This window comes from Danio rerio, chromosome 5 (genome assembly GCF_052040795.2).
Source record: "Danio rerio strain M-AB ecotype USA chromosome 5, GRCz13ab, whole genome shotgun sequence".
In the NCBI taxonomy this organism is placed as follows: Eukaryota; Metazoa; Chordata; class Actinopteri; order Cypriniformes; family Danionidae; genus Danio; species Danio rerio.
Window position 1 is genome coordinate 35,318,347 of NC_141025.1, and position 16,977 is coordinate 35,335,323.

At 34.7% G+C, this 16,977-nt stretch overlaps 1 protein-coding gene and 1 long non-coding RNA gene across 11 annotated transcripts in view; one reads left to right on the forward strand and one right to left on the reverse strand.

Annotated features, from left to right (window-relative positions):
* The window catches only part of fibcd1b (fibrinogen C domain containing 1b), a 279,505-nt gene that overhangs the window by 236,603 nt on the left and 25,925 nt on the right, over nucleotides 1-16,977 (reverse strand). The window lies entirely within an intron of this gene.
* On the forward strand, nucleotides 5,242-9,215 carry LOC147844040 (uncharacterized). Its single transcript, XR_015491397.1, has 4 exons — nucleotides 5,242-6,919; nucleotides 7,027-7,626; nucleotides 7,667-8,253; nucleotides 8,322-9,215. It is a non-coding gene; the product is annotated as an uncharacterized LOC147844040 (long non-coding RNA).

The following is a 16,977-nucleotide window of genomic DNA, read 5'->3' on the forward strand; positions in this document are numbered from 1 at the left end:
TTTTGCTTTCTAAGACCTAAATGCCTTGCCATGAGCCACATTTTGTTTGTCTGTATAAGCGTTATTCTTTCTGTTCGCAGACCAATATAATGGATGGGGGATGAATGAGTAAATTAACTGCAAATCTTCATGTTTGGTTGAACTTTCATTGTAATCCTTTTCTGTGTACAAAGTTTAGTAATTTACGAAAGTGAAAACAGCATTTAAAAATTAATTACCTCTTGGAAACAGCAAGGACAAACACATTTATGGATTTTCACCATAGTATGTGTGTAAAACTAAACTGAACAACTAGCTACCAGTTTACTATTCAACATTTTGTGGATTAAAGTTGTCCTAGAACTAAAATGTGTATCAATTTTTGTCTTAGGCCAGGGATGTCCAAAGTCGTGTCCTGCAAAGTTCAGTTCCAACTTGAATCATTATACAAACAATTCTTAAAAACCCTTGATAAGAAATCAGTTAAATTTCACCATTGTTCAATATTTAAGAAATACAACCTGCTTGGGAATTTTTTCTTTAAATATGTACATATTTGTTTAATGTTTAAGACCTTACATAACCCAACTTCACCACTAAATCAGTTTGTGAAAGCTAGAATGACTGTTCACTGAACTACTAGAGATGGTGAAAGAGGGAATTGTATTATTCCTCTCAAAAAAAAGTTAATTTAGTCAGTCCGTATTTTCAGTTAATGCTGCTAGGAAATGGAACTCCATCCCACCAACAATTTGAAGATCACTTTTCGTTCTTTTAAGTTTCATGTTTAAAATTGGTTATTGACAAATCAGCATTGACAGCATTAGTACTGTATACTTGACACTTATTTGTACTGTTTGTCTTTGGCTTTTTTGTCCTCTTCTGCTGCCATCATCAATCTGTTTATGTTTTTTTTGTTTGTTTTTTTTTTTGCTTTTTGTATTGTATTTTATAAATGATAGTGTATTCTATATTATTATGCTGGCCTTCTATTTTAGGTGTGACTTTTTAGCATTCTGTAAGGGGCCAACAGATGAAAAATATCCATTCTTGGATAATTACGGCACATTTTACCGTAATGTTTATTAATGTGCAGTGACCCTGTAAAAAAATAAACTAAAAAAATTAAAAATAAAAAACAATCAGACACACCTGGTCTAGCTAATCAAGCTAGGCATTCTAGAAACATCCTTGCAGGTGTGTTAAGGCAAGTTGAAGCTAAAATCTGCAGGACATCGGCCCTCCAGGACCTAGTTTGGACACTCCTGTCTTAGGGAACTTTTCTGATCCACTTTGAATGTTGAATATACTGTAGTTACCATTGAAAATCTGATATTACTAGGGTCGGCAGTGACCTAAAAGGTAGAGAATTGAACTTGTGAACTAAAGGTTGTAGGTTTGAGTCACTGCACCAGCAAGGATTGTAAGTGTTGTGAGTGAATACCACGGCTAAGTCGAATCCCTTTAGCAACTGCTCCCTAGTTGTGTGTGCCACGGGTATCAGACACTTTGAATAAAAGTGTCTGCTAAATGCTTAAATGCAAAATGCTAATGCATGAACTTTTCTTTTACACCATGGTGTCAATCATCAACATTTTGAAAGCAATTCCTGGATTCCACTACCATATTTAAATATGATTACCAATCCTAACACTTTTACAGGGAGAAAAGTGTAAAAGAGTGAATAACCTGATAACATCTCAATTTCAGCACAGCTTCCTTCATTATCATTTTTGCACCGTCACTTCTTGCAGCACTTTTTTGATGACATCATAGGAAAGACGAATGAGTTTCTGTAGCAGTTTGACCCTTGCTTATATAGTACATTCATTTTTAATTCCAAACAATTCATCCTCAGAACAGGGGGTTTGACTGCAGAGTATTCGGAAGAATTAAACAGGACTGCTGAGACCACATGAACACAGACTGCAAGAACAAATCTGAGTTCAGGGAGGATTCAAGGTTGGCAGCAGATACTAATAATGTAGTTCAGACGAGGTAAGTGCAGACGTGGCATAAAAGAAATAAAACTTCAGTAGCTCTTTTCCTTTTCTCTTCTTATTTTACTTTGCTGTGCTTGTGTCACAGATATTAAAGCACAAATGAATTAATCTAATAAAAAAGTCTTGTTTGTTGTTCTCAATTCAACCCACACAATCCTATCTATGTAATAAATGTGAACGACAATGTGGTAGACAGCATGACTAATTTCTCAAGTATCATTTCTATAATATTACTGAATGACATCTAAAAGCATTAAGATATGGCTATATTCAACTACACATACAGTAATTATCTAACAAATCATGTTGGTCTGTTTTTGTTTTTTAATTATGAGACTTGAAAAGGAGAAACAGAGGACAAGAATAAAAGTGAGATAGAAACAGAAACTGACAACAACAGGAAAAAGAGAGAAGAAGAAAGACATATAATGGCTGGTTTCATACAGCACACTTGTGCTGTAACTAGAAATGAACACTGCTGTTGAAAGATCTGCATAACAAACAGTGATAAAAATGAATATCCCAGGAGAGTGGTATAGGACATCTCTGGAGTCTTAGTGGGACAGAAATGAAAAGAACTGTCACAACAAAACCATGGCTGTCTTCTTCTGAAATACACATTCGCACAAAAGACCAGAGAAACAAATAAAGAAATACAGTAAGCCTCAATATGGCTGTTTTCACAGAGAATGGGGCCACTACAACAGTGACGTTCAATGAAAATCGTCCTTCTCTTGAGCAAACAGTATAGACATTATAAAGCTCCTTAAGAACTTCAAAAACACACAATATGACTTCCGCTACCCTTACTTTAGCACAGACATGCACACATATGCTTGTATAAATCGTTTAAAAGGACCCTCCATAAAGTAATGTATTTTATACAGCAGAAATAGCTTATTATATGGCCTTACCATATCTCGCAACTCAATTTACAATTAGAGGGATACAAAGTTAGCTTTAGCTCTACTATAAAAGATCTAGGTGTCATATTAGACAGCAATCTAACTTTTGAAAACCATATATCCCATGTCACAAAACATGAGTCTGATTCCAGCGACGCTCCAGGCACAGACGAGTCTTCGCTGAGGCCATCTTCCAGCCTTCACCACGGCGACTGAAGCTCTGCACAAGACTTTTGGCCAGCGGAGAAATTAAAATGGTCGTGCCCAACTGAGTCTGGTTCTCTCAAGGTTTTTTTTCTTCACTCCCATCAGGTGAAGTTTTTTTTCCCTCTCCACTGTCGCCACTGCCTCGTATGGTTCAGGATTGGTAGAGCTATGCATCGATGAATTTGCTCTTCAGTGTTTGAACTCTCAGTGATGATTAAATCACACTGAACTGAGCTAAACTGAAGTGAACTGAACTTAAACACTAAAACCTGAACCACACTGTTCCAGTTACTATGACCATTTATGTGAAGCTGCTTTGACACAATCTACATTGTAAAAGCGCTATACAAATAAAGCTGAATTGAATTGAATTGAATTAATAGCTCACTACATTTTTAAGTGGCATTGTCCAACACTGGAAATATACAGACTACACTGTGTACCATGCACACAATTATTAATATATTATTATAGGTCTGGAGAACAATATAAGTACATTTTCCAGTCTGAATTTCAATGAGCAGGTAAAACAATATTCTGCTCTCCAAAATCACTTGGTATGAAAAGTACACAAATCTGTCCAAAGTTCCCACAGCAGCAACTTCACTTTTATGCCCTACAAGGAAAAAAAAGCCAGGGCACAAGACCTCAGTCACAGGACACATTGACTTCAGCAGACACTTCCCCTGATCTAGCATGCTAATGTATTCAAGCTGAACACACTCTCTACCTCATTATCCCACTATTTTACCACTTTCTTCTCTCTACACTCAAACTCTCGTTTTTTTTTTTCTCTCTCTCTCTCTCTGAGATGTGCAATTGTAGAGTTCATGAAGTCAACGTTAGTATCTAGTGTGAAATGAGCTGTAAATGTTGTTTCATTGAGAGTGGGCTGCTAATTCTCAGGAATTGCCAAAGATTGCACAAAGAAGTTGTATCTAGCCTGGAACAATTATTACTAATGCATCATTCATGCATTATAAGAAGACTGTTGTAGGGAAAGTCCTTTGTTGCTAATATGTTACAACTCCATATGCACAAATTACAATGTCTAGTCTATGCCATTTAATGCATTAAACAAGGTGTGATGCAAATAGTGAGATGGTTTATTTGCTAGTCCTAAAAACCACTGAGCCGATCACATACTGTATGTTATCCAGATGTTCAAAATCTAACATTCTGTGAAACTGCATTGTAAAAATTGAAGCTTGAATGCATATGTATAAACAGATAAAACTCCTTTCTTTCTTAAAATAAATCAAACGAGCACATTTATAAGCTTGATAACCTTAATCAAGTGACAGACACACAGATATTATTGCTTCTGCTGAAGCACAAGATGCCCTTTGGATCATATCATATCATGCTGGATTTTCTTTTACACAAACTTGTGCAAACAGCTTGAATTAAAGCCAATACTTCAAATACCAAGTGCTTCGAAAATTGCGTTCACTTTTCCATTCAATTTTACACTCAAATTACTCTGCTGATAACATAGAGAAATGTTATGTTATTCTGTCATGGAAAAGCATGTATTTAATTAAAAAAGTCAAAACAGGGGCTTTATCATTAGTGCTCTTTCTTAGACTTCTGGACTCCACTGAACAATTTATTTAAGGAAACTAAAAAAACTATACACATTTAATGAATATCTAAAATTATTTAGATATTAAAAATTATTGTTATCAAAATGTCATTCATTTAAACCTGTGCCCTTATTTAGCACTTGACACACTAAACCCAACATTCAGACTCAATTGTGTGTTTTCTCTAAATACTTTCTCTAAAGTAAAATCTCACATGAACAGTGAAGTTTCTTATCACTTGCATTTTCTTTGACATTAATATCCACACACAAACAGTGCTCAGCATAATTAAGAACACCCCATTTTGAAAAAGATTATTTTTATTTACTTCTCAGAGAGTAAACGTAATGTATATTGGTGTTTTTAAACAAAACAGATTTATTAAACAGATATATTTATTAAAATAATATTTTATTCATCAAACATATTTAGAAACTGAAAGATAATACAATTACATTCAAGCTAAATTTTGCAAATAAAATTACAACCTACAAACTTTCAACAAAATTTTTATTTATATATCTATTTTTTTCCTCTTTTTTAAATTTGCATTTAAAAACATGTAACATATGCAAGTTATTTTGTTAGATAAGCTCCAGATTTGGCTTCAGTACTGACTAACCTACTGTATATGCACAAATATAATATTGAATAGCTTCCTAATAAAAATATGAATTTAAAAGATAGATTTGTGAGGGGTGTACTTATATATGCTGAGCACTGATACCCATAAGCACAGGTTGATTTTAATTTAAATTGCACAATTCACAGTTAAGCACAATTTGATTTTAAATATTGTACATTACAACAATGCAGAAAGGAAGTTTACGATATTTGTAGATGTTTATAATATAATATTGAGTTTATATCATTATTATGACACAAAAGTGTAAAGTGGGTGTCCCCACTGTTGGTATGTGATATGACAAGTATTAACAAGTGGCTAGAGAAAACCTCTGATGATTTTCAGCCCTGCAGGTCATTGCAAAATGAAAGATAGAGTTTGTACTTTGACACCACCCGTTACATCACTTCTTTCTTCCCAGTGTTTGGAAATCTTCCCCAGGTTGAATGATGAAAAATCTTCAAACAACAAGAAATCAATCTGGCTGTTGGAAAAGGAGAGGAAAAAAACTTTACCTGACAATTTGGTGATGTTTCAGACATCAGCTTGTCACAAAGAAAGGCAGCATAAAAGCTCAAAAGAACAAAACTGATCACTTACCTAAGGTGACGGATCACAAAAAAGAAAGTGAATTATTTAAAACATCACAAGATATCCATCCTATCTGCCGATTACATGCACATTATGGTCTGAAATTAAAATGGTTCTTGTAAGAAGTGCTAGCACACCTACTAGCTATTTCTGGCAGTCTCAAAATAATCTTCTGTTAAATTACCGCAGGCAGCCCAATTCACAATTTTACTATGAATGTATGTGAGATAAAGAAGAATACTGTATTAGTTGCATCCACAATATCAAGAGAGAATATGATATACAGTGAAGGAAGTACAACACAGAAGTCTCAAACATTGACTAGCTGAATGTAGCTTGTGTGTGACTATTTTCCTCACTCGACGATTTTGATGACCTGAAGAAGGTAATGTCTTAAGTTTTGTGAAAATCAAATCACAAATTCTGTCATTTTAAGCCACAATAATGAGTATCCCTGCAAAATTCTGGATGGACTAATATTTAGTAGGGATGCACAAACAAAAAAATGCACACCGGCACTGACAAAAAGAAGCAGAAAGATGATTTCAGATTGTGGCGTACAACAAATACATGGCCAAAATGTGCTGTGCATAATGTTTTTGATACTAATAACGGATAAATAAAGCTATAACATGTTTGCAGAGTTTTAGGAAACTAAGTTCACATACTCGAAAAGCAATGCTACAGTAGTCATTCTTGTTTAAAAATGCATGTGTGGAGTCTGAATGTATGTTTTGGTCTGAGTGGTGCCACCCAATGCAAATTTATGCAATTAAAACATATTGATTTACCAGTTGGCAGAAAACATACCATAAAACAGTTATGAATATCAGCAACAAAATGGTTCAGTGATTGTAGATTCTACACTCTAAAAACATTAGGATAAAAGTAACATTTTGGGTCATTTGGCGTCCTATGGATGTGTCGAATATCTTCAAACCAATGACATGTTTTGTTAAATTAGCAAGTTGGGTTTCTTATAAAATCCAAGGTTGATTCATTAGATTTGTTCATATTTACAAAGTAACTTATTTTTATTTTTTTTATTTTTACGGTAAATCCTATAAACTGACAGAGAACCAGGATGTAACTAGATGGTCAAATTTTTTCTGTTCTTTTTTTCCAGCAAGTGTGACTACATTTTTTTTTACAGATCACACTTGTGCCACTACAGATCTGCCAAACTAATAAACAATGACATGCTGTAGCAAATGAGTTACATTGCTGAATGAGCCAAAAGCAGAATGAAACAACACTGAGATGTACAGTACGTTGGATTTACATTCATCTGTTTCAAAGAAAAAGTCACCAAGGGAGGTTTAAGCAAAGACAAATGTGTTTGCCAGTCCAGTAATTTACATGACCATTAAACAGTGCTGTGAAATTCAGGGAGAAGTGTACAAATTTCAGAGAGTAGAGCTCTCTGATAGGAAGGAACCTAATAAAACAGCTCTGTTATAAACCTCACTGACGAGGAAAACAGCTAGAATGTTGTGCAACAACAATGGAATTTTTTTTATTTTTTTTTTTTCTGTAAATCACCAACTTTTACCATGATTCTACTGTGGTAAACCTAACAGGAATCAGTGGCAGAGACAGTGGAAAATTCATTATGAACTGTTTTATATATTGTAATAATTCTGTATTACATTTATTAATATATTCTTTTCCTTGGTTACCCCTGTTCCCTTGTCATCATCTCTGTTCCTTATAACTTCTTTTGATTGTCAGTGATTTTTGTTTACCCTGTGTATAAAAGCCTAAAAATAGCTTTGTCTGAAATCACCTACTACTCAGTAGGTATACATTTAAATTTTTATTTACAACACAACTGTTAGAAAAGTACATTCTAGTATGAATGAATAATATGAATGTGAAAAGTATGGATGGAATTTGAATGTACTACATATGCTATTTGTCATGATAACGTGATGTGCCTGTGTCAGTTGCGTCGCTTCAACTTCATTCACAAATTCTCTCATGTGACATCATGGTATAGCAAAGCATACATCTGAAGCGCACTTCACAATCTTACCGGAAGTAGTAGGTCATCCAGATACATCTCACATGTTTTCAAATTCTATGAATTCTACTACTCGGTACACATACTGTTTTTAACATACTATGTAGGGACGTATTTCAGTTATTAAATGCGTTTCATTCTATGTATTAACAAATAGACATTTAAACTATGTGGGTCTGCTACTTTGTCTTGCTTTAAATGATTATTACACATATATTTTTCATAGCACTTTATTTTAAGGTGTCATTGTTACATGTCCCATATTCTTTATATAGTAATAGGGCTGCAACATGTAATCAATAATTATCAATAATGACACTTAATGTCAGAGAACGCTGATAAGTTGGGCTGCTCATGTGACTGAACAGCGCAACAAGATAAACAGTCAAGCATTCAATGGAGGATACAGAAATGGCAGCAGAAAAAAGCATGTGCCCCTAAAGTCCTACCAAGACACAATAATTTTTTTTTACATTAGATGCCTCTAAGAAAATGGTAACCTGCATGCTACATTTTGCAAGACAAAGATTTTGTGGCGTAGAAGTAGCTAACCACAGTTATCTTCATTGTGACAAAATGGTACAGTTATAAAGTATAAATAAAAATAAATAAAATAAAAACAGTGCAATTAAAGTAAGAAGGCATATTTAAAATCAGCAAACAACAGAGGCAGTTTTTATTTTATTTATTTATTTTTTATTTATTCAATGCTGTGGTTTTCAGCTAATGCTAATAATGTTACATTTGTGAACTGAGCAGTGAAAGATTACATATTCTTCTGATTTCTACCTCCGTTTCCAAAAGAAATTCAAAATGTTTTTTGTTTATTTATTAGTTTTGATATTCTGATGCCTAATATCCCATTATCAGAAAGCTTATGTATTAATTTTTATAATGTGAAAATAATAGGAGTACAACACTAGTTTTGCTTTTTGGTTATTTATATTTAGGACATTTAGAGAAGTTTTGCTGTTCAACACACAAACTTTGTTTTTCATTAAAGTTTTAAAACTAAACATTATTAAGCTCGATAGCTATTAAATTTTTATAGTATGGTTTTATAGATAATACCCTAATTTAAAGTTTTATATAGTAAAAATAAATATTTATAGTATACTGTATATATACAGTGCATCCGAAAAGTACAGTGTTCATAGCGCTTCACCTTTTCCACATTTTTTTATGTTACAGCCTTATTCCAAAATGGATTAGGTTTATTTATTTCCTCAATTCTACACACAATACCCCACAATAACCATGTGAAAAAATATATATTTTTTTAAATTGTTGCAAATTTCTTAAAAAAAAAAAAAAGAAAAATCAGATGTACATAAGTATTCACATCCTAGTACATTATGTTTCCACTGATCATTCTAGAGATGTTTCAGCAGCTTAATTGGAGTGCACCTGTGGTAAATTTGATTGGACACAATTTGAAAAATTTTGAAAAAGTTAATTGGGCATGATTTGAAAAGGCATACACCTGTCTATAAAAGGTCCCAGGGTTGAAAGGACATGTTGAAGCACAAACCAATCATGAAGACAAAGGAATTGTCTGTAGATCTCCAAGACAGGATTGTTACAAGGCACAAGGCTGTGGAAGGTTACAGAAAATTTTTTGCTGCTCTAAAAGTTCCAATGAGCACAGTGGCCTCCATCATCCGCAAGTGAAAGATGCTTGGAACCACCAGGCTCTTCCTAGAGCTGGCCGGCCATCTAAGCTGAGTGATTGGGGGAGAGGAACCTTAGTCAGGGAGGTAATCAATAACCCGATGGTCACTTTGTCTGAGCTCAAGCGTTTTCTGTGGAGAAAGGAGAACCTTACAGAAGGACTGTATGTTAGAGTGGCCAGACGGAAGCCACTCCTCGCCTGGAATTTACCAAAAGGCATGTTAATGACTCCCAAACTATTAGAAACAAAATTCTGTGTTCTGATGAGACTAAAATTGAACTCTTTAGAGTGAATGCCACGCGTTACGTTTGGAGAAAACCAGGCAGCACACATCACCATGCAAATACCATCCCTACAGTAAAGCATGGTGGTGGCAGCATCATGCTGTGGGGATGTTTTTCAGCAGCAGGAACTGAAAGACTAGTTTGGATAGAGGGAAAGATGAATGCAATGTACAGAGACATCCTGAATGAAAACCTGTTTCAGAGAGCACTTGACCTCAGACTGGGGCGACGGTTCATCTTCCAGCAGGAAAATGACCCAAAGCACAAAGCCAAAATATCAATGGAGTGGCATCACAACAACTAAGTGAATGTCCTTGAGTGGTCCAGCAAAAATCCAGATCTAAATCCTATTGAACATCTCTGGAGAGATTTGAAAATGGTTGCACATCATCAATTACCATCCAACCTGATAGAGCTTGAGAGTTACTGCAAAGATGAATGGGCAAAAATTCCTCAAAGACAGTTTTGCCAAGCTTGTGGCATCATATTCAAAAAGACTTGAGGTTGTAATTGCTGCCAAAGGTGCATCAACAAAGTACTGAGCAAAGGCTGTGAATACTCAAGTTCATGTGATTTTTCAGGTTTTTGATTTTTAATAAATTAGCAACAATTTCAAGAAATCTTTTTTCACATTGTCATTATGGGCTATTATGCGTAGAATTTTGAGGAAAATAAATGAACTGAATCCGTTTTGGAATAAGGCTGTAACATAAAAAATGTGTAAGTGAAGCACTGAAGCAAGCAAAAACATAAAATTAAAAAATCTTTTATTTTTTTTTATCCGATTCATCAAAAAATGTAATTGCTATTAAAATAATCATTAGTACCAACCCTATATAGTAACAATTTTTTATGCATAACCACATGCAACTACCCCTATACCTAACCCAGATTCTAAACCAAAGTACATGTATTTAATTGATTTTAATCAGTATGTAAATGAATAGTTACACTAAGAACACTTTAAAATTAAAAACAACCATTCAGAAAGAATTGGATTACAATGCAGTGACATAGTATTAAATGTTAGTTAGTACATGGTTACTCTTTTTTCATATTGACATAGAAAGCAAAAAGTTAGCCTACCTGTGGTAATTAAGCTGGTTGCCTTGAGGTTACAGTGGTCTATAAATGTGTATAAGGGTTTCACATTTTTTTCAAAAGAGCCATTTTTTAGCGAATAAAAATAAAATTACACCTGAATTGCACACACCTGCTCTTCACAACTCAAGCTGTTGTCAAATGTGCATTTTTAAAAGACCAAAATTGCAATTTCACAATACCTGCAGCAATACAGAATCAGGTGTTGGTGCCACCATCTGCAGAACTTACTGACACTGGTCCCAGTGCTAACAAATGATAGTCTGAGGCCCTGAAATATGATCAATTACACAAGCCCTGTGTTTACACGATACACCCTTCATTCTGGGTGAGTACAGAATCCTGCCCCAATTTGCATGTCCATTATATTTAGCGCTCTAAAACAGGACCCAACAGTGTTATGAAATTCCTTTATGCTATAGAGAGAATAAAGACAAGACAGACAGAAAGAAAAAAAAAAAAGAAATTGACAAAATGATTCTGATAGGCACATCTCTAACGCGGACTATATGCAAAGACCTCAAATTGGTCACTCTGTGATTACTTCTGAGAAGAAAATGGACTGGAATGAAAGCGCAGGCGAGAGACAGAACATCTTATAATAAGTGCTAATCCAGATCAGACAGAAGTCCACTATTATTCTCTCATCACAGAAAAGCGTGCAGAAAAGCACTTGCATGACCAGCTGTCTGCCCCGTTGCTCGGTTGACCTGATCGCTGGGCTGCTGGTATGCCAGTTATTGGAGGTGTCTGATGAAGAGGAAGCAAATCAAGCATCAATCGCTTTTGTGTAACATTACAGGTGACCTGACGTCCAACAACGAGAGAGATGAGGCGTGATGAAGGCTAATTATAATCACCCCAGCTACCACATTACAATCACTTCTGTCAGCCACTTATTTGAGCCACATGTGGCTTTCTGGTCTGGAACAAGACAATTCTCAAAAAAGAATTCATCAAAATTCATGTTCGAGCAGAAGAGCTTATTAGTATTCGTAGGTATTCAGTCAGAAAGTGTGATCGTAATACACACGTACACATGCTTTGTGTTTGAACACACAATGAAACATACAACATCAAGGTACTGACAGCAACATAAATGCAATCCTCTTTACATTTAAATGACTTTAGAGATATACAAATGTTCCCGAATCCTTTTAGGTTATAGAATATTGAAAAGTTCCGTGGTGTTAGAATAAAACATCAGATTATTAAATACATTTAACAGAATTACATTTAATCTTGAAGTGCTGTCAAAATTACATTGTAAATTTTAGCTTTTGTTATAAGAATTAATTTTGTTGCTTTCAGTAATTTAAAGCCTACTTTGACCAGTATATGTGAAATCCCAATATGAACTATATTATATTGTCATGTATTCTCACATATGTAATTTGCATATATCTCCATAAAATTGTTCTCTAAGGGCCGTGAGGGAAACTGGTTAATAAGTTCAGCTGGATGTGAGTTTCAGTGTCCTGAAAATATTGTCTTTTGTTAGATACTAAGTTCACACGAATACTTTACAATAATTACTTTTTTATTTTTTATTTTTGGAAAGTGTATATGTATTATAGCTATTTAATTAAAAAATTATAAACGCTTGCCTATTTATTGTGCCTTCACTGACTCCAGACCACCAGCAAGAGATTTCAGTAAGAGTGTTTTGAATTGATCCCAATGGTGTTTTCTGGGCAGTGCAGTAGTCTGTGTATTTGTCAGGTTTGTGCATCAGTTTGAAGAGAAGAGAATATGTTTTTGACGAGAATGTTGGTTTGGGGTTTCTTTAAGTTGGTTTATAGTTTTGAGATTGTGTTTAAAATTGTTTTGGTTTAACAATTGTTTTAACAATCGAGAAAGCTGTAAATTAAATTAGACCTCAAAATTCTGTAGCTACTTCAGGAGCATTTGTAATTATTGTACAGTACTACGCTCACTGGCTGCTTTATTAGGTACACCTGACCAAGTGATCATTAATGCAAATTTCTAATCAACTAATCACATGGCAGCAACTAAACGCATTTAGACATGTAGACATGGTCTAGACGATCTGCTGCTGTTCAAACTGAACATTACAATGGGTGATTTAAGTGACTTTGAACATGTCATGGTTATTTGTGCCAGATGAGGTGGTCTGAGTATTTCAGAAACTGCTGATCTACTGGAATTTTCACACACAACCATCTCTAGGGTTTACAGAGAATGGTCTGAAAAAGAGAAAATATCCAGTGAGCGGCAGTTCTGTGGGCACAAATGCCTTGTTGATGTGGTAATGAATGAACTCATGACCACTCTTTACAGCCGAGGTATTCAGAAGAGCATCTCTGAACTCGCAACACATCCAACCTTGAGGCAGATCGGCTACAGCAGCACTGTACTTAAATGGCCTCCACAGACACCAAAACTCAATCCAATAGGGCACCTTTGGATGTGGTTGAATGGGAGATTCGCCTCATGGGTGTGCAGCTGACAAATATGCACCAACTGTGTGAAGCCATCATGTCAATATGAACCAAAATCTCTAAGGAATATTTCAAGTACCCTGTTAGATCTATGCCAGGATTAAAGCAGTTGTGAAGGCAAACGCAGGTCCAACTCAATACAATATGCTGTACCTAATAAAGTGGCCACTGAGTGTGTGTCTCTAAAGAATAACATTATAAAATATAGGTTAATGGCTGTCAGTGTTGATGCTGTACAAATCAAAATGGTTGCTAATGCACAAAAAACATGTGCGCAGACATTATTAATACCCACAAATTTAAATTAAAGCAGCCAGAGATTACGGATGTAACATTAGCTGCTGTTCATTTTTCACAAAATACCCATAAATGCCTGAAGAGGCAACAAAGCTGTTTGCCATTTTGCAAGTAATGCATCACCGTATTTTATTTTTATGAGATATCACAACTCAGCCTCTGGAAAAACCCACTCACAGATGAGGTTTAATTAATCATCCTCCAATCAACAAATGCTTCTCTCAAGCTTTTAAAAGTGTAGAGCTGAAGGCTTATGGCATATGGCTTTAATGAGTATTTATGAGTAGGTAGTGCCACAGAGAAAAAAAGAAAAAAAAATGTTATCATTGCTTTCACTGAATTATATTTTGTATCAAATCTGTGAGGTAAATAGAGAGGGATCTACTTATGCCATGTTGTCACATTTACACACAATTTTGACATAAAATTCATCCTGTATTGTTTGATGGCCTGTTTAATTGCACTCTTAATGTTTCCTCGTTAATTGAGGAATGTTTTAGGCTGAAGAATGTTTTAGGCTGAACTACTGAATTAATTCAATCAATGCAGAGAATAAACTTATACAATATAATTTAATTAATATGATAATGTGATGTAGAAGTCAGCAGTTATGAAATTAAATAGGCACAGAGCAGTTTTCCACAAACTAATGCCATTAAACAGACCTGCAATTATTTTTGTAAACCTTAATGACAAAGAAAGTTAAATACCACTTTATATGATATTCATTCTTATTTTTCTGAGAATTTCAATCAGAAACACAAAGAAGAGACTTGGCAAATGTAATAAATGGATAACAGTGAGATGTACTTAAACAGAGACATGCTTTCATGTCTTTAGTTCAGTTCTTGGTAAAAAGTAAGAAAGAAAGAAAGAAGACTCAAGGCTAAATCTTACATTAAAAAAAAGAAATGTAAAAAAAAAAGTTCAGAATCAAATTGTAAAGGAACCAGAGCAGACAAATATTTGACTTGTCAGCACACAAATCAACGTTTATTAGGACACTGCATAGGAATACAGGGATTATGACAACAGTATTGATCCAAACTGTCAAAACAATCTAAAGCTCCATTAAAATTGATTATCTGATAGCCTGGGGGTTCGTGGGCTCATATGTTCACAGGTATGAGATTTGTATGTCTTCACACATATAAAAACACATACTGACTGGCCTTCATAGCCAGCACTTCAAAATCAATGTGAGAATTATGTGAGGAAAGTTCAGCATGCTGCTTTAGGGTGTTTTTCCTTACTGTGCATACAAGCCCTAAATAATGACATTGTGGTTATGGCCCCAAGAGTGTGAGTCAAAGTGTATGTGTAATATACGTGTGTAAAATCGACAAAGATAATATGTCCCATCTGAACTGTAAATGTGTTTTGTGAGCAGCCCAAACCACAGCAAAAATGACAAATGCTGTAAGCTTCAAAAAGAAAACAAAAGACAATGTGTCCTATTAATTTTTTAGACAGACAGACAGACAGACAGACAGACAGACAGACAGACAGACAGACAGATAGACAGATAGATAGATAGATAGATAGATAGATAGATAGATAGATAGATAGATAGATAGATAGATAGATAGATAGATAGATAGATAGATAGATAGATAGATAGATAGATAGATAGATAGATAGATAAATTAAAACAGTATGAAAAAGTATAGATAGATAGATAGATAGATAGATAGATAGATAGATAGATAGATAGATAGATAGATAGATAGATAGATAGATAGATAGATAGATAGATAGATAGATAGATAGATAGATAGATAGATAGATAGATAAATTAAAACAGTATGAAAAAGTATAGATAGATAGATAGATAGATAGATAGATAGATAGATAGATAGATAGATAGATAGATAGATAGATAGATAGATAGATAGATAGATAGATAGATAGATAGATAGATAGATAGATAGATAGATAGATAAAATAATGAGGCAGAAGTGCATAGAACGCTGGAGAAAGGATGACACTATGGTTTTAAAACTTTAAAAGCCTTTAGTAACGCAAAGCTGAGATTGTGTTGATTTATGAATGGCTTATATGCATGGAAGTGTTGTTCAGCCACAGAAATCTTTCGCCAAAAGATTGATGTCAATATTTTTCATAAGGAACCTTTTACAGCATCAATACTTTAGATTTTTATTTAATTAAACGACAAAACATCAGTAAACAGCACTTTTCCATCTAGCCTGCTTTACTGAGGTGTCCTTTGACTGCTGAACGATTAAAACATTTAAATACTACAAACAAGTTATATTTTAACTTCAGTCAATATTACAGGCTCTTGTTAACTGAGCATTTCATTATGTTTACAAACACACACTAATTTTCTTAAATACACATGGCATAACTGTACCAGATATACCTGTAATGTCTGTTCAGCTGCTAAGTTGCACCTGTTGATCTGTTTCAGTAATTATTGTTCCTCTGTGTCCAGGTTCATTGTTTCATCATTTTGAGTCCCTCATTAGAGAGAAGAGGGTAATTTCAGCCACACACAAACACACGCAAACACACACACACACACACACGCACACACACACACTTGACACACACGCACAGACACGCACACAAAGAGACACACACACACGCAATTTAGGAGGCAGGAAATTACAGGCAGAACTCATCAGTGTGTGCCATTGTGTGCTACTGGCGACTCCTCACACCTACAAACACCAAACTCACACAAATTCTCAGAAAGACAGAGAGACAGAGACACATTTCAAACCTGCAGCACCAGCTCTCGCTGTTATCAAAATACACTCAGCTCACTTCCATCTTCTGTATGCGGGCCAGATGCCCTGGTGTTCACTAACTGGATCAATCTGTATGCTTGGACCAGGAGCGGTTATGCATTATTTCCTTCAGAGAGGAAATATCCTTATTTTCTATTCTTTTCCTCCACCTCCACCTTGGGAACCCCATCCTGAGGTTCATCAACTTCTGTCATGACCATTTCTGCAAACCCTAGCCAGCTATCAACCCTTTACATGTGCCACTTCTAGTCTTTTTCAACACCTGCTACTAACACTTTATACTGGTATAATATAGCTATTTATATTATTCCTTTATGCTGTTAATAACTATTAGAAGCTCAAATCAAAAGCAAAAATAGAAAAACAGCAGCATTCAAGCTGGAAATACTGCAAAACTTGAATAAACAAATATAAAAATGTAAACATGGTTAATACACTAATGCACTGTATTTACAAACCGAAAATCTG